The 19,387-nt window shown below is 30.6% G+C and overlaps 1 protein-coding gene across 1 annotated transcript in view; it reads left to right on the top strand.

Moving 5' to 3' along the window:
* The first annotated feature begins 3,655 nt into the window (after positions 1–3,655).
* Positions 3,656–19,387, top strand: part of LOC125066364 — a 74,837-nt gene continuing 59,105 nt past the window's right edge. The window contains exon 1 of the mRNA XM_047674420.1: positions 3,656–3,813. The gene's annotated coding sequence lies outside the window, so the exon portion shown is untranslated. The remainder of the gene's footprint in view (positions 3,814–19,387) is intronic.

Genomic DNA, 19,387 nt, shown 5'->3' with positions numbered 1-19,387 from the left:
CCCCACCCCCCAAGTCCACGACCTTTCCCAATAAATGTACTAATTAACGCAAAACGATTTTGTCCTTGAATTAAAACATTCAAGCAAACAAACTCATCGGCTTACTTACTAATTATAATGACGTTTTTTATATCACATAATTGGGTGGAAAGGCAATTAGCAGCCTGTAAATTTTCCACCACGCTGCTCCAATGCGGGTTGGCGGAATACACATATGGCAGAATTTCGTTGAAATTAGACACATGCAGGCTTCCTCACGATGTTTTCCTTCACCGCCGAGCACGAGATGAATTATAAACACAAATTAAGCACAAGAAAATTCAGAGGTGCCTGCCTGGGCTTGAACCCGAAATCATCGGTTAAGATGCACGCGTTCTAACCACTGGGCCATCTCGGACAGGCAAATGGTCCACCAATTTCTAAGTGGTCACCACTAAACATAGACTTTTGTACTGTATGAATTATTAATCGCAACTCATATCACCACTTTAACACCAACCTTGTTAACTAAAAAGCTATATCCCTTGTTCCTATAGTTACACTAGCTCACCCTCCAAACCGGGATACACCAAGTATTGCTATTTGTCGGTAGAAAATATCATGAGTGGATAATACCTACCCAGACACGCTTCCTTATTCAATATCAATAATATAAATATGAAAACATTTTTATCATTCATGCAACAAGACATATTATTACTAAACTCAATACGAATAAAAAATAATTAAAAACGAATCTTAGAATTTTTCTAAAGTTAATTAGGTAACAAGAATGCTATTAACACTTTTAAATTGATGTATTTTATTTTAAAACCACTGTTCGAAACTCCGGCTACAAGTTTAATCAGATTTAACGTTTGTAACTCTTTAGTACGGCGTAGAGAAAAGCACGATACGGTTTTTGAAACTTTCTAGTTTCAATAGCAGAAACGATTAAAAAAAAAAAAGGACAAACATTATTAGTATTTGCGATTGAACACAGATAATACAAGTTGGAAGATATTATATATTTTTTTATTAAGTTTCCTCGAACAAACCCACTATCTGAGGAGATTACAGGCAACTTTTAAAAGGCTTTCTTAGCGCCTTCACTTAGATCGGTACGTACAAGTCCCGGTGATAGGAATTACGAAGTTTCGCAATTAGATTCCTCGGGATTGGTTCTTGAGAAACAATACCCAACTAGACCCGCCCTAGATCTCGCATAAGTATTAAGTGTACCTTACGTGCATCTAGTGCTGCTGGTAATTAATTACATTTGCTATACATTGAGATATTATTTTGAAAATGATTTTAGTTGTGATAAGACTTTGTCTGTATGTGTAGGTGTCTATTCAGTTCATTTTATTCCATACATACATTAGCAGCCTGTAAATTTCCCACTGCTGGGCTAAATGCCTCCTCTCCCTTTGAGGAGAAGGTTTCGAGCGCTGCCACCACGCTGCTCCAATGCGGGTTGGCGGAATTCACATGTGGCGGAATTTCGTTGAAATTAGACACATGCAGGTTTCCTTACCGCCGAGCACGAGATGAATGATAAACACAAATTAATGGGCTTGAACCTGAACTCATCGGTTAAGATGCACGCGTTCTAACCACTGGGCCATCTCGGCTCTTTTCATTTTATTACATAGAAATAATTCGTATTCAGGATTGAAGGGTGAACGAGAGAGTGTAATTAAACACGCAAATTGTACAAACGAAGTACGGAGTCGTAAATGGTTACAAATATACTTTGTTAAATAAAGATAAATATAAACATATATATTTTTTATGATATATATATCATCATGTTCTTTTCCTAAAGTGCTAATCAGATAGTTTTCCATTTTAGTTGAGATTGTTTTTTTTTTTATAACGAAATTATTACCTGTTCACTTATTTTACTACTAGCGACCCATCCCGGCTTTACGTGGGTGCAAATTATTAATAAATAAAAATATATAATATAAATATAATTGTACTGAAATAATATTTACAATTGCATTAGTTCCGGAGATTACCTCCTACTTGTGTATAAACAAAAAATAAAATACTTCTTCATAATATTAGTAAATAGACTATTTTTACGCTGTTATGTTTTATGTGTATTTATTTTGGCTGTCGTATAATATATTAGTTTTAAACTATTTGCAGCGTCTTTCCTCTGATCAAATAAAAGTTGACAGGGAACTAATGTTTTTGGTTATACTTATTTCTTTATAAAATTGTAACGTGGACGGGATTATGGACCTGAAGTCATCAACCACACTGGATATTGGTGTGTGTTGCACCCCCAATTTTAAAAAATGTAGTTACACTTTTTATATGTTTGTGTTGCAAAAGTTTGTGCGAATAAAAAAGCGTATATTTATAGTATTGCTTTAATAAGAAGAGGTTAAGGTTAAAAATATGAACTTTTAAGCACAATATCATACACGTGTAAACATTTTAATACGTTGAAGTATTTAGAAGCGTGTAATTACGATTATGTTTGAAATTTATTTAGTTTTTCAGCAAAATTACATTTAATTACGAATTCTTGGTATGAATAATCCAGACTCTTAAGATGTTTTAAAGGGCATGTAATGAATTATAAGCGGTGAATAAGTCAGAAGTACTTTTATACGTAGAAATTTCGCGATCTTTTATTAATATTCACGAGTAGGTATATTTTGATTGAAAAAAAAAAACACGTGGCTTTCTCGGGATGATCAAATAGGTTGTTGTTATACTAACACAGATTTATTATAAAACAAAGGAGCATGAATTATACGTATCGCATACAAAAGTTTTAAAAACGTTAAACATTATAATACTATAGTCGTTAGGACCCATTATCTAGTTTTCAGTGGTACCGTCGTTACTTCTGATTTTCCATAACACAAGTGCTTTAGCTACTTAAATTGCGATCAGAGTAAGGTATGTGATGTTGTCTATGATAAAAAAAAACTGAATTGGACACTGGTAGTACTCGAGTTTACGATGGATACAACACGCCAATCTCAATCATTAAACGTGAATTCATACCTAGACTCATATCACTAGGTTTCCATGTTCTTCAATTTGAGTTAATATTCGATCGTACGCTCGGCTAAAAGATAATCGTCGTAAGGAAACCTGCATGTGAGCATGAGTTATTGCATTATATGTATGTATGATTTATGTTTTATCATTGCTATTCTAAAAACTAATTAATATATTATATAATAACATCAAAAATGTTAGAAAGTTTTGTTTTTTAAGGAAAGTACAAATTACATTTTTCTTTTGTTTTTTAAATTAAAAAGTGGCAACTCTGAAGAACATTAACTAACCAAATTCTATATTCGGTTTGTTGGCGACCACGCGCTCATAATTTATTTTAATGAATGCGCATTTATTACGTTTTTACATTTAAAAAAACCCATTTGATATTTTATGCAACTGTACCTCATGCATTCAATGAATTATTGGGTTCAACCACGATCAATACCCCATCGAAACGTTTCATCAAGAGTAACATAATTCGAATCAAACTCCCGCTCAGGCGACGTTCTAATTGCGCTTTTGCTTTGCAGTCTGCATCAGCAAAGATAAGTGGGCAATCCGGGAGAAAAATAAAGTTCCCTGCCGCCACCCGCCTGCGCGGCGCCTCTCCCCTACCCCGCCGCACCCCCGCGCTCAGTCCGACGCCACCCTCGCCACGGTGACCACGCTGAGACTCGACTCGTGCAAATGATTGCGGAAAGTATGTTCTATAAATGTTCAGTGTTTGTGCTGCTATAGAGTGTTTGTGTGTGTGGGTGGATGATTACTCACGTGAACCGGTGGAATTTCAACTATGAATTGCACGTAAGTTTGGTTTTATAATATAAAAACATTCTTTTCAAAAACCTTAAACATTTAATTTGAGTTTGTTACTTATAATTTATATGTAAAACATAATATTGTTACATATTCTTTAATAAGGAATTATTTATATGACTCGCGTTATTAACAACGTTTATATAAATATAGCTGTATATTTTATATTATGTAAATAACATTTAGCAAATTGTTTCGCAAAACATTTTGTAAACGTGTGAAGTTTTCAGATCACAGACAATATATAAATATTAAAATTTTCTTTATCGAATGAAGTCACATCGTTTTTAGCTCTTGTAGTCTCACATCGTGTGTAATGATTACAAAAATTATAAAACCTCGTTTTACAGTATTATGATAAATATAAGGTTATTAACACCTACATGTTTTATTCGCGTATTGTGTTTTCAACGTAAACTTTCAAGATATTTTTTATTGCGACATTCCGATTCCTTTCAGAATTAAAAGCATTGACTTAGCATATATGTTATTACGTTACATATACGTAATAACATATATGCTAATAATAAATGGTACTTTGAAATAAGATATTTCAAATGTAAATAGATCTACACGAATAATAATGACATAATTATTTTATACAATTATTTAATTAACTGTTTATTTGACGTGTTTAATGACATAATGAAATAACTAAGTATATATTTTATGATATCATTTATTGTTACTTTTTATACAAAACCATAGTTAAATTTTAATACTGTTTCTATTCATATACAATTATGTATATAATTAATTTGACGTAAAAAAAAGACCCGCTGAGTTTCTTTCGCCGGTTCTTCTCAGGTCAGGGTGTTTCCTTTTCCGAACCGGTGGTAGTGTCTAATTTGACCATCAATAAGAAAGTGTAATACTTCTATATTGAATAAAGGAATTTGAGTTTGAGTTTGAAAATAAATAAAGTATATTATAAATGATAAAAAGTCTTGGATTTAATGTTTGTTGATTTTTATACAAGATAGGTAAAGAAATTAAATTGAATATAGCACATAGATTAATGTGTCTACGACGTCACTATGTTACTACGGAGTTTCTAACCAATTCTTCTTGGTAGTATATTCCGAAACAGTGATAACAAAATTAAGTCGACATATAAGGTATACAGAAAATAAGTTCAAATTCAAAATCGAAAAGATAGATTTTGTTGAGAATTTTTATTTTATTTATGACCAAATTGACAATACAAATTCATGGTTATTATTTAGTTGCCATAGAAACCATATAGGTGAAAATATAAGGATTATAATAGATACTAAAACATGAGGATATAGTCTTTTATGAACTAAATTTAATTTTTTACGTTTTGCTGTATTAAATATACTATTACGAATACATTTTTCCACATTTTTCCGATAAATTTAACATTGTCTATTTATAAATAAACTAGGTTAATATAAATAGTAATACGTCTCGCAATTATTATTAGCAAGCAATCAGAGACATTGCATATAATTTGTATTTATGACTTCAGGGTCTATCTAGTATTATAGTAAATTAGAATTAGCGCTTCTTCTCAGGATCGAACATTTAGACGCATGGACGCTGAGTACATCATCAAATAGAATACTCGGTACTGTTTAAATGTTCATTAAAAGAAAATATTTACGCTAAGAAAAGTATTTGACAAATGTATTATATAACAAAATTAAGTATGGATAATATTTTACTAACTGTCTATGTGTTGAACTTTAAATACACTGAATTTGATGAACCTTTGCATGAAATAAGCATGAACTGTGGTTTGCTTGGGAGGAAGGACATATTTTTTATACCTAACACTTGACAACCAACTCGTTAAACGCGAAAGATCATCATTTCATTGTCATAGAATGAATGAATTTATTTTAAAAAAAAATTACTTATTTTATTTTCACAAAAATACTTTTATAGTATAAAAAGAATTATTGGACAAGTTCTATGAAGCATTTTTGAAAATCTATAAATAAAGTCGTGAAATGTGAAGGTTAGCGTCGTTCTACAAAGTACTACAAGCATTTCGTAGGCTCGTAGCAATACATGCGGTATAAGTTGACCGAAAGAATTGGAAATCAGAAATTTGTCACAAGTGGTTGAGCATATAAAGTTATTAGAAAATAAATCGAGTAATTCTTTCCTTTGCTAACATCTTAGAGCTTGACTTTAACACAATTTAGATAACGAAAAACAAAGAGTAAGTTCTTAAAACATATGTATATTATAATCTATAAGCGAGACAAGAGTTCATTGTTATTAAATTTAAATAAAATTATAACAACTTTTCTTTTCTTTTTTTTATCGTTGTAGTGGAATAGACGTTTGTCTTCCATCTCACCTGATGGAAAGTGTAGATGAAGACGAAGGTGGTACACGCCCATCCAAAGGAAACGTGTTCATTCTACTCTTAAAGGCACCAGAGTTCAACTCATCAAGATAAATAGACCCAGACAGGTCGTTCCAAATTTTGGCGACTCTCACCAAAAACGAATTGTCAAACCGTTTAGTTCGCATCTTGGGTATGTCAACAATGTATGGATGAAACTTTTGCCTGCGCCTAGTAGTCCGATAAAGGAATGGAGATGACTCAACCAGTTCGAAAAGAGCCTTTGATAATTATAATAATAATTATATTTAATTGTATTTCACTTCATTTACTTGTAAGCAGTATGTAATAGCTTACAATTTCGATGGTAATAATATAATCTAACGGTATTTTTAATTTTACAGTGTTACACATGACAATTAATAGCCAAGTATATATCATTAACAAAAACGAATTTTGGTTATAAACTAAAAAAAAAGAGACAAGCCGACTGACTGAAGGCATCTTTAGTTTGATAGTTATATACTAATGAATATAAAATCATTATACATTTTTACAAACACAATACCTATGTTTTCGGGTCCTACCAACTCGTCTAGTTTGTCATATAAATATATGAACCATTCCCAACATTTCCAATGTCAATCTTGCGAACTAAGATGTTATGTCTGTGATTATACTCACCTCACTACTACTAGTATTGTTGTATGCCAGTTTAAAGGTACTCACCCTTTAAACTGGCATACAACAATACTAGGTATTGCTATTTGGGGGTAGATAAATATATATAATTAAATAAAGAGAGAAAAAAAAAGTTAAACACTTCTATCAAATGTTTATCTGTAGAAAAAAAATTATATAAATGTCAAAGTCATTATTGCATCAAAATCTATTGGAGTATATATATATATATATATATACATATATATATATATATATACTTTAAGTATATTATATATGTATAAATGATGTAGTTGAGAATGTATTATATTCAATATAACTATATTTCCTCAGCAAATTTGTTCTCGCCAAACTAAGCTGAGCGGCGTCAGCCACAGTTAATAGAGCTTTTGTTTGACGCTACAATATTGAAAGACATTTATTTTGTAAACAAGACGAAGAATATATTTTTGAATATTCCTCGACTTTCGTTTACCGTCAACGAAAATGAACGGTGAAGATCTATTCATAATTTAATAAACTGCATCGCTTTATAACTATGATTTAATAATCAATTAAGATTCAAAACAATAAATTTTACCACGACAGTTATTCAGATATCGTTTATTATGAATATATACGAACATAATATATATTTACGTATATAGAAATACTGAAGCTATACATGATACATTGGAATTTTTATATGAGCAACTACATATTATACGTAGCTTTATTCCATATATGTAATTTTATGTTGGCTGGTTTATCATCGCCGAGCTGAAGTAATGGACCCAGTAGTATGTAATTAAGAGTGTAGGACTTTATGACGTAAGCGTTCGCTGAGAAAGAATTTTAGGAAATTCTGACCTACGGACCGTTAAACTAGAAAATAAAGCTTTATTTGGGAATTATGTCATAAGAGCGCCAAATGTATATATCTAAATCTGTCTTAGCAGTTTAAAATCGTTCCTTTAAAAGTAATAATAAATTTTTTTTTTTTAATTTTCGTTATTTATAATAATATAATAAATTTTGGTGGTAAGTCAGATCGGTAAAATATTTCAAGAGCGAAGACGTTATATACAATATTGTTAAATTTTTTATTTTATACTTTATGTCAACATTCATTATGTTAAAAGCGTTATAAAAATATGAAAATTTTTACCCTAAAGTAACTTCGATTCGGTACATATAAGTTAGGTAAATATAATCTTCAGTTAAAACTCTATGTTGGCGACAAATTGCGCGCTGCAAATTTTAAATATCTTTTGCGTTCTAAATGTTGTAGTAATTTTATTAAATATAAATAATATTTTTATGTATGTATGAGTACTAAACTACTGAAGCGAATTTGGTAGAATTTTAGTACGAAGCAAGCTTGAATTCAAAGGAAGGACAACTACTTTTTTATATCTAAAACCTACTACTTACCCGCCTCTTCCCTCAGACGCAAACCTGAAAGTACGGGCAAGGACTAGTATTTGTTGTGGTTGATGTATATTTGAAATGGTATATTAGGTATAATTTTGAAATAAAAAGTATTTTCATTTAATATAAGTCTAAATATCATCTATCATTTTTCGGAATTTTACAGTGGTAACTTTAAAGAAGAGATTTCAAATATATGTTATTAGATATTGCATTACTGATATAACATTTCTGACACTGTCTATTTTGTATTGTTTATTTTTTATTCTATAATGGGAACGAAGGTGAATCCTTTGTTCCTGTTATATTAATTAGATAAAAACTGACAATTTCTTAGTAGAAAATGAGCCCAGGTTAATACAAAAGACATTATATTACATTACATTACAGGCCTGTAAATTTCCCACCACTGGGCTAAGGCCTCCTCTACCTTTGAGGAGCATATTCCACCACGCTGCTCCAATGCGGGTTGGTGGAATACACATGTGGCAGAATTTCGTTGATATTAGATACCTGCAGGTTTCCTCACGATGTTTTTCTTCACCGCCGAGCACGAGATGAATTATAAACACAAATTAAGCACTTGAAAATTCAGTGGTGCTTGCCTGGGCTTGAACCCGAAATCATCGGTTAAGATGTACCCGTTTTAACCACTGGGCCATCTCGGCTCATACAAAAGACACATAGCAGTTAATATCTCGTAGGTAATCTTACAATGTATATTAAGAAATAGAAATAATATTTTTTATTTTTATGTGTTTACTACTAATAATAATAATACATGTGCCATTTCATAGCTACGCATGCCGTTTTTGTTTATTAAAATCCATCGTGTTTTTATGAAGTGAGTAAAAAAATTATCGTGATCGATACAAGTTGAATTAGTTCCATTAATTTCGGAGCTCGTTGAATATTTAATTTTCATATTTATACCAATCAATGCTTGTTTTTGTGAGTATTCTGGTTTTAGAATTACGGTAACTGGTAACGGAATGGTACAATTATCGTTTGCCTTACAAATCATATTGAATAATTGTTTGCCAAACAAGTTAGAGATGAAGTTTAAAAACTAAAACTCAACTACGTATAAGTCGCGTTCAGCAAAATATATACGTAGTATCAATTATTGAGTCAATCTAGACACAGTTGTTTACATATATTTTAAGAATTGTTTTTTTTATGGTTGGTGGACGAGCATATGGGCCACCTGATGGTAAGTGATCACCACCGGCCATAAACAAAGGCGCTGTAAGAAATATTAACCATTTCTTACATCACCTATACACCACCAACCTTGGGAACTAAGATGTTAGGTCCGAACTTTTTAGAGGAATCCTCGACGAGAATTTATTTCTTGCTTGAAGGGGATCTAAAGACATTATAAGATTAGTGCACTCGTTAATTAAACACAAGTAGCTGACAAATAGAAGAAAATTAACGACCATTGTGTTTTATTTCTTAAATATCAGCCAGTGCGTAGCATTTAAGTAAAATTTTATGTATTTGTTGTGTCTTCGTACGCCTTACATCGCCAATGCCCTAGCAACCTTGAGAACTAAGATGTTATGTCCCTTGTGCCTGTGATTACATTGGCTCACTCAGCCTTCTAACCGGAACACAACAATACAGAGTACTGTTATTTGGCGGTAGAATATCTGATGAGTGGGTGGTACCTACCCAGACGGGCTTGCCCAAAGCCCCACCATCAAGTATTGTGCTTAAGCTCTTTCATTTGATACCCAACACGGTATATTTCCAACATATTTTTAATACACAACCTTATTTTCTCTAGAAGGCGTACATTGAATTTAGAGTGACATTAGATGCCCTATAACTATGACTATAGAGACGCTTCGACGAGAAATTATGCGTGAACAAATGAACATACTGATATACCAGCTCATATAATATATCCTCCGTTTGGTCGGATAAAAATAAAGGTATTGCGTGCCACGCATAACCCGTTAGTTGAAATATAAAACATTACGTACAGTATAAAGGAATTTAATTAAAACTATAAATATTATTTTCATAAAAATAGATTTACTTGAAAATCGATTATTGAATAAATTAAAATTAAAACGTTATTTCCCTTTAATCTATTTTGAGATGGATTAATGTTATATTGCAAATGATTAACGTAGTGTATTTTTTTAAATATTTATGTTATATTTAAACAAGTTTAAATCTCTATGATTTATCTAAGGCCTTTGATTGCAATGAGCAAAACTTTTTAAAGTAATCTTTATTATTACGCTGTTGAAGTTAAGGCTCTTGATGTTACCCTTAGTTCCTATTTAAATAAAAAAAATCAACATGTTTCCATCCGTGAAATATTTTTATCTAACTGTATTAAAAATGGGAGTTCCTCTAGGCTAAATTTTAGTCTTTCTTTATTTCTGGTATACGTCGTAAGCTGCGTGATATTTGTGTTGGTAATATAGTATTAATACGTGACGATACTTCATTGTATAAAGAAATATATCAATATAAACAATAAGCAATGAATTACTATTAACATATGATTGGTTTACAACAAAAATATTTTTTTCTCAATAGAATTAAAATTACAAACCAATTATTATTAAACCAATTATTAAATTTCAAAGTATTTATACATTTTAAAAATGTAAAATTAATCTAAATCATGTTTTTTATAGTGAAAGTTACAAAGTGAGAGTGCAAATACGAGTATTTTGATGTATACGACAAATCCACGTATTTAGGATAATTTTGTACGAAATTACTTCAATCAGATGATTTCGTGTGAGTTGTAACGATTAAAATGCCAAAGATATAAATTCTTTACATTATTTTCGCCTAATTTCTATACGGATTGGATAAATATTGATAAATATATATATATATATATATATATATATATATATATATATATATATATATATATTTTAATTTTGTCATGATATTCAAATTATATAATGTGAAACATAGCCCAGTGGACTTCAAGAATTAAATGACTCACCTTTCACAAATGGAACACTTTTATACAAAGTATTGCTATTTGTCGGTGAATACATTATAGACCACTCCACTCCCAGACATTTTTCTACAAAGATTTACCAACAACAAAATTTAATAATACAAAAGTTTTACTATCATCAAAAAATAATTCAAGAGTTTCCGAAGGATATCATAAAAATTTCTTTGAAAACGACTTACAAATAAAGTATAAAAAATATTTATTGAATAGAAAACTATAATAACTCCCATTTCTTAATTCATTGAACCAACATAAATAAAAAAACATTTTGATTTTAACATGATATTCAAATTACTAACGTTAAATAACGTTTTCATAAATAATAATCATGAACTAAATATATATGTATTACTTAGACTAAATATCATTGAAACCGAATGCTGTAGTTAACTATTAGGTAAAATATAATCGGATAAATAATTAATATTTAATAGAATCTTGTCACATAAATAAACACGAACCTAAAGCGGAGTTGTATAGTGGAATGAGCTCTTAACTACTTTATTAACAGAAAAGGAAGCCTTTTCCAAACATTGGAACGTATACGACTGATTCAGCTATTAGTAAATGTAATCATTTCTGTAAATGTAATCTAAAATTTACCACGACACATGTAGGCTTATTTACAACCGCGGTCGATAAAAATGTAGGCTGAGTGGAATGTACTTTGAGGTACATAGGTACGTATATCGTTTGTCAAGAGGCACGCCCGAGCGCTCGCACGAGTATATGAGTAAGCTCCTCAAAGGCCCTTTGAAGGAATCTCGTGCTGATCTCGAGTTTAAATTGTGATTGTGATTAATCGTAAATTGTTATTATATATAAACATTCTTAATAACTTATTTTATAAGGGACATAATTTCATACATCTATAAGAAAGTGAAATTTATCGCCATTGCATTTATTCTTGTTTTAATTAGTTTTTTTTTTTTATTCTGAAATTAACAATTCAAAATGATATAATCGATTAAATTTTAACGTAAATATTACTCGTGTTAAATAATAAAAATGTCAAAAGATGTTCGATTGTTTTGTTTCATTTATTTTTTTAAATAAAGAACAAAATATTTGAATTCTTATCTGTATGCACGTTCTATGCTATTATGTACATGTACATGTTTTGGTTTTAATTTGCAATTCAAAATCAGAGTCACACAACGAACATTCTCATATCTCTCAACTACTATTCGGTCTAGTACTTGGCTACGTCCCAATTTCGATTCAGTATAATGATCCTTTTAATAATAACGCCGACAGCTTCGTCTACAGATTAAAAATGAAAATAAGATTTTTACCATTGAATTGTTTTAAATACACCTCCACAGATGTTCATATATTATTTTTCTAATGATTCGTTATGCATTTACATAAAAAAAGCAAGCAATTTGTAGCATTGAACTAAATCAATATTTGGTTGATTTAGATTCATGCTAAAATCATGCTATTTTAAATGATACCAATTAATAAAAATTTCACGAATTTCGAAACTCCTTACATGAAATATTATTAAAAAATGTGTTTGTTTTGTACAGGTAGATAACATCTAGTAATTTTAAGAAATAAAATATTTCGTGCCCCAACAGATTTCAATTCAAAAATATTAATTTAAGCATAATTATATTGTTTTTTTTTAAACAGATTCGTTAGCAACAAGCTAATTTTAAAATGACAGATGACGAGTCTTATTTGAGCAGGAAAATGTTGACGATTACTGTGAAATGTTTTTGAATTCGGTCGAAAGAGTAAGGAAAAAAGGATATTACAGAATTAAAGGATTAAATTAAGATTTTTAAATTAAAACGTTACAAAGAAGTAGGATTGGTATATTAAAAAAAAAATTGAATCCAAATTTAAAACTACAAAACGTTCCCATAATATTGACATTTCAATGTTTTTTTTACGGCGATGTGAACAAAATGCACGTACATCATTAAATTCACGCATCACGGCTGAATGCAACGCGATCTAGTTATGATGGCATAATTAAAAAAAAAAGAGATTTTTAATCTGTGAAGCAGAACGCGTTCTGAAGAGACGCAATATGGTTGAGATGAAAATGAAATTAATTACGTAGCAATTGTAACAATAGCTTTTAAATAATGACGATTTATATACGAGTGACTATTTCTTTATTAAATTTATTTTTTTGTTGTTGTATTTCGTTTTTCCTTATCGTTGAATAATTTGAATTAATAAAGAAGGATGAATTTAATTTATAGGCTTTATGAAGAGAAATCAAGAATTAAGTAGGAGGAGTTATTACATTTTTGTATTTAATAATAAAATTAGATATTTTATTTGTGATGAAAATCGGCGTTGTCAGGGATATTTGAAGGATGAGTGAGCCAGTGTACAGGCATGAAGGACAAAACATCTTAATCCCCAGGTCGGTAATACATTGGTGATATAAGGAATTATTAATAAATCATTTAAAACACTTTTAAAAACTATAAAAATTTTGTTTTTTTTTTCTATATAGTTAATAAGCGACGAAGAAATAATTTGTAAATGTACTTATATCCTAAAGAAAAATATCTTATACTGCATAATATGATTAAAGATAAATAAATACTATCCTTATCAAACAATCAATCCAGCATCGGTCGGGTAAATAAATAAAACTAAACAAATACGGCTTATCATTTACTTTTCATGTAACAAACAACTTTTTCATAAACGTTGTGATAATCAAATATCTATATTGTCTATTTAGATAATCATTATTTGATGTCATACACAAGGCTCAGTCTCAGTATTAATGTTTCAAATTTCAAAAGTATATGTCACAGTAGTTACGCACGGTTTTTTTGAATAGGGGTCATTGTACGAAGGTTCTTAACGTGACATAGACAATAATGGTTGCCAGGTGACATTTCATAGAATTTCACGGATATTTGTTATTGATTCGCTATTATTATTTTTAGCGATCTATTAATTTACTGTGGATAAGTTTCCATCGAGTCTATCGTACCCTTGCAAGAAATTATTATTTGGAACACACTTACTGAACGCATCGGTAAACGTCAAACATGGCCGCTCGTTGAACTTTATGTCATTGAATTTCATGGATTTAATATCAAAATATCACGATTATACGAATTTTGTGGATAAACAGACAGAAAAAAAAACATTCTTTTTTTAATAATCGATAATTTGTCGATACATTTTATATATAGTTCATTGTTCTTTCATCATCAACGCTTTATTGATACAGGGTCGATTTATCTTTGAATTATTTCGTATAACAGAATCAAATCAAATTTGCAAAAATAAAAACGGATGTTAAATTACTTTCATGTCCGTCTCTGATAATCTGGACTTGTACCTGCAATCACCGGTTAAGATTCTCATGTTCTAGCCACTTTTTCAATTATTTTTAAAATATTGTAATTTATTATATCTTAATCATTTTAAGTTCTTTGAAGATGATGTTGAGCCCACTCGAACTTAACACTGAACGCCTTGAGATTCATTCATTTGCTATAATCCACTCAACTGTTCTTAGGATTCCTTTACCTGATTTCAAAGCGATTTAATTTCTATCAAAGTGGTCTTCGAGTGATTAATAACTACGGTCTATTAGACATTGACAATCCACTTGTAAATCTATACGTTTATAAAGTTCGGTTCAATTAATAAGTTATCGTTTAGGTATTGTTTAATTTAATAATTTGAAGAAATTATTTCACCAATTAATTTAGTTTAATCGATGTCTGAGGTGTTAGGACTTTTTTTTTCAATAGTTTTGTTCTTGCCTTCGGTTTATGTTCTATAAATTGGAATTATTTATTTAGTGCCTGCATATTTTTATATCAGCACGAAGTAAAAATTATAATTATATAGAGCCGAGATGGCCTAGTGGTTAGAACGCGTGCATCTTAACCGATGATTTCGGGTTCAAACCCTGGCAGGCACCACTGAAATTTCATGTGCTTAATTCGTGTTTATAATTTATCTCCTGCTCGGCGGTGAAGGAAGACAGCGTGAGAAAGCCTGTATGTGTCTAATTTCAACGAAATTCTGCCACATGTGTATTCAACCAACCAGAATTGGAGCAGCGTGGTGGAATATGCTCCATGCCTTCTCCTGAAAGGGAATTAAGCCTTAGCCAAGCAATGGGAAATTTACAGGCTCCTAATAAAAAAATATATTATTTCTCAACAGCATAGTAATAAATTTCATGATTAATATGACTAAACAAGTTTTACGTATTAGTATTATAAATGATTACTGACTAACTATATATGAAATCTATTTATATGCTAAGACTTTTGTGTATGAGCGAATTGTGAGTTTTTAAAAATATTATACTGTACATACTTTCTGAAATTAAAAATTAATATTTCATTTGTAAAACTTAGCTTGATTAAAGCATGGAACCGAATCAACACAGTGTTAAGGGTTTATGTAGGTCCGTTTGGTTTTACCCCGTAGTCTTCAATTATTCAACCGAGGAATGGGAATATTTATTTCCAAATATGAAGGGTAGACGTGTACAGAATATAAATATTACTAACGAACATAAGATTTATGGTCAGTATATTTAAATATCATCCAATTGTGGTGAGACACTGTGGTCTATACCCATTAGCATATTATATAGCATTTAATTTACATAAGAATTATTAACATTAAGAATTATTCACAAAAAATAAATAGTTACTGTACTAATCATGACCATGTGGAATGGTGGCAAGAATGCTAGCAGCATTACCCCGTTGAATCGCAAATCCGATACTATGGGCAAAAATGAATCAGCCCTCCGCTCACCAGTGCATGCAATAAGGCGACTTTTAATGAAGATTTTTTCACTACAACTGTGAAGTGTTTCTAATATGATAATATGAAGTACGGCATAGTTATGTTGCGCAGTACAATTTCTGTCAACTAAGGAATCTATGGGACCGGTCCTCCCGTAAGTTTCCAGTAATCTCGCTGATTTGTTTTAAACATTGTATAATTTTTAAGTTTAATTATTCACCACGTGACTGGCATTAGAGTTATCATTTTAGTGAAAATTAATCACATTTTTAAATTATTGTATTATTTTTAAAAAAAGTCTATAAATTCTTGAATAATATATTGCAAAACATATAAAAACAGGTAACAAATATTGGGTTTATCTAAAACAAAATTTGATAATTAATTTTCTTTTAAAATGTAACAAGTAAGTTCAGTCAATTGAAATACTCTATTAAATAAATACACACCAAACATTTTTACAATTAATATAAAATCATCAACACAAAAAAGAAAAGTCGAAACATTGTCACAGAAAACTAAATAAGATTCAGGTCAGAAAGATTAGCAAGTGAAATCAAAGTAACGACGCTCGTAAAACAGGGATGTGGTGGAAATGGAGGGGGGATTTGGCGTCGAAAAAATTCTCACATAACCACCCTTTCGTACTTAGGGTAAGCCTTACGATATCGCCTGCCTTCGAAACGAAGGTCGGAATTTATGTAGACAATTCTTAACTAATATATTTAAACGTTTCCTTTCGTTTGCTTCGGCTTGATCTTATTTTTCCCTAAACGCTGTAAAAAAACAGTTATTACGTAATACATACTATCTATACATATAATAAAATTGGAGTGTCTGTTTGTAATATTAGAATACCGCATTTTACTAAATACATATGTACTATATACCAAAATATTTTTTTTTACAATTTTCGTCTGTCTGTCTGTTTGTTCCGGCTAATGATTTTGACAGGACTTTCACTGGATGACAGCTGATGTAGCTTAGGCTACAACAATAACTTTTTTTTTGTTAAATTCAACACGCACGAAGTCGCGGGCACAGCTAGTCTTTAATTAACCGCAATGCATTTAAGACTTTGAGATATTTAAAAGACAGATATTTATTAGTATTGTGGTAAAAAAAAACAGTATTGAATTAAAATCAGCCTCAGAAATTTGGAAAAAAATATTTAATTATAAAGATTGGTTAAATGCACCATTAACCTTGGAAACTAAGATATTATGTCTCTTATGTCTGTATTTACCAGTGCTCACTCATCATTCAAACCGGAACACAACAATACTATTTATTGATGTTTGGCGGTATATGACGACCTCCGTGGTCGAGTAGTGTGTACACCGGTTTTCATGGGTACGCCACTACGAGGTCCCAGGTTCGATTACCGGTTGAATCGATGTAGGAAAAGTTCATTAGTTTTCTATGTTGTCTTGGGTCTGGGTGTTTGTGGTACCGTCGATACTTCTGATTTTCCATAACACAAGTGCTTTAGCTACTTACATTGGGATCAGAGTAATGTATGTGATGTTGTCCAATATTTATTATTTATTTATTATTATTATTATTATATATAATGAGAGAGTGGTACCTACTCAGATGGGTTCACACAAAGCCCTACTGTGTATAATATTTAAAATGCAGATATAACACAGCACACCTATAAAACATTTTGGAAACTTTGCTTATTGTAAAATCATAGATCACGTTTACGCGAATCATTGTTTATGTATGTATATAACGGTAATTTTATTTCATGTAAAGGATTCTGAATACTAACCTCAGAGGCATAAGTAAGCTATGTTACAGTAGTTAACCCAACTAGAACCCGCTTTTTCGGCAGCCCATAGTGTTTCTTTTGAAACAATTATCGCCAGCCATAATGTCTGCCACATGAGAGAAACACGTAGAAAGATTGTTCGCTAGCTCCATAACAGTATTACCAAATGGCTAAGAAATAATCGCTTGTGAGTTCAATTATACGAAATTTAAACGTCTATTTATAAGACATATATTTATAGATTTGTTTGAACTGGCAAAAAAATTAATGATTTATAGTATTATGCAAGTCTATGGGTAGGCTTGGTAGCCTACCTACGACCTTGGGTGGTCCCAAGCATCACATATTCTACCACCATAAAGTATTGCCGGGTATTGGTTTGAATGGTGAGTAGTTACAGGCCCGCGGTATAACATCTTATTTTCCAAGATTAGTGGCGCATTGATATATAGAATAGTTATTATTTCTTACAGTGCTCAATTTCTATCGCTGGTGGTACCCACTTACCATCAGGTACCATATTTGACAGTCAACAAATTTATAAAACAAAAATAATTTAGAACAAATCTGCGATTTTCGCATTTTGGAAATGGTATGGGCTATTAACTCTTAATATTATGAGTAAGAGATCTATTTCTGCTTACAAGTTTTTGTGTCAAGCATTTTCTATACATTGTTGTGAATACGCTGAATATCTATGTTGAATTTTTATTAGTGCAGGTACATTCAAACGTCCTTATTCTAATCGTCCTGAAGTCTCGTCTCCATATAGTTTTGTTGTGAGAAATGATTTCAAATGATTTTATTTAATTATCATACAGCAAGTTGATTCTTAAGCCATGTATTATTGCAGACAATGGTCTGATAAATATATATTTGATTCCGACTCTTACTATAGATATTGGACTGTAACGATCAAAGAGATAGGTGTATAACACCGACAGAACTTATGTTAAGACATCCATAAACTTTGTCTAAGAGAACTAATCAACTGAAAAGGTTCTACACAAAGCAACAATGTTATCTTTTATATATACATACTTCAAACTTTTGTACGAATTTTCTTACCTTATCTTGACTATAAATACCTAGCTTAGAATATAAGATATAGAAACGTAAACATTTTATATATTTTTTTTTATTTTACGAATTTACATCTGCTATGGACTCTTAAACATAATATTTGACACCGTCTATTAAAGCCATTCAAATCATTTTTTAATTTAATAAATAATTAAATTAATATATATTTCTGAGATTAAAAATGTGTCGTGTTAAAATGAATTAATACGGACGTTACTATTATACCTCGAAGTTATTTGTATTTATGATGCCTAAACAAATTGTTTCGTGAATATAGTACTTTGGATATACCTAGTCATCATTTAGTATTGTGCATCGAATTACCCATTTCCCCGTCGCAATTCATTTAAATGTGTCGAATCACATTTAAATAATTATTCATTTATATTTTCTTTACAAGCAATAAAGCCAAGTAAAACTAGTTATATTTAATTAGGAAAAGGATAGGGAGCTATTCATTCAAAACAATTATATTAACCAGTCCGTTGATTTCACGTCGGTTTCACTTTGATAAGAATCTAAAATGTAT

Source organism: Vanessa atalanta, chromosome 9, assembly GCF_905147765.1.
Source record: "Vanessa atalanta chromosome 9, ilVanAtal1.2, whole genome shotgun sequence".
NCBI lineage: Eukaryota > Metazoa > Arthropoda > Insecta > Lepidoptera > Nymphalidae > Vanessa > Vanessa atalanta.
This window is presented reverse-complemented; position numbering and strand designations above follow the sequence as displayed.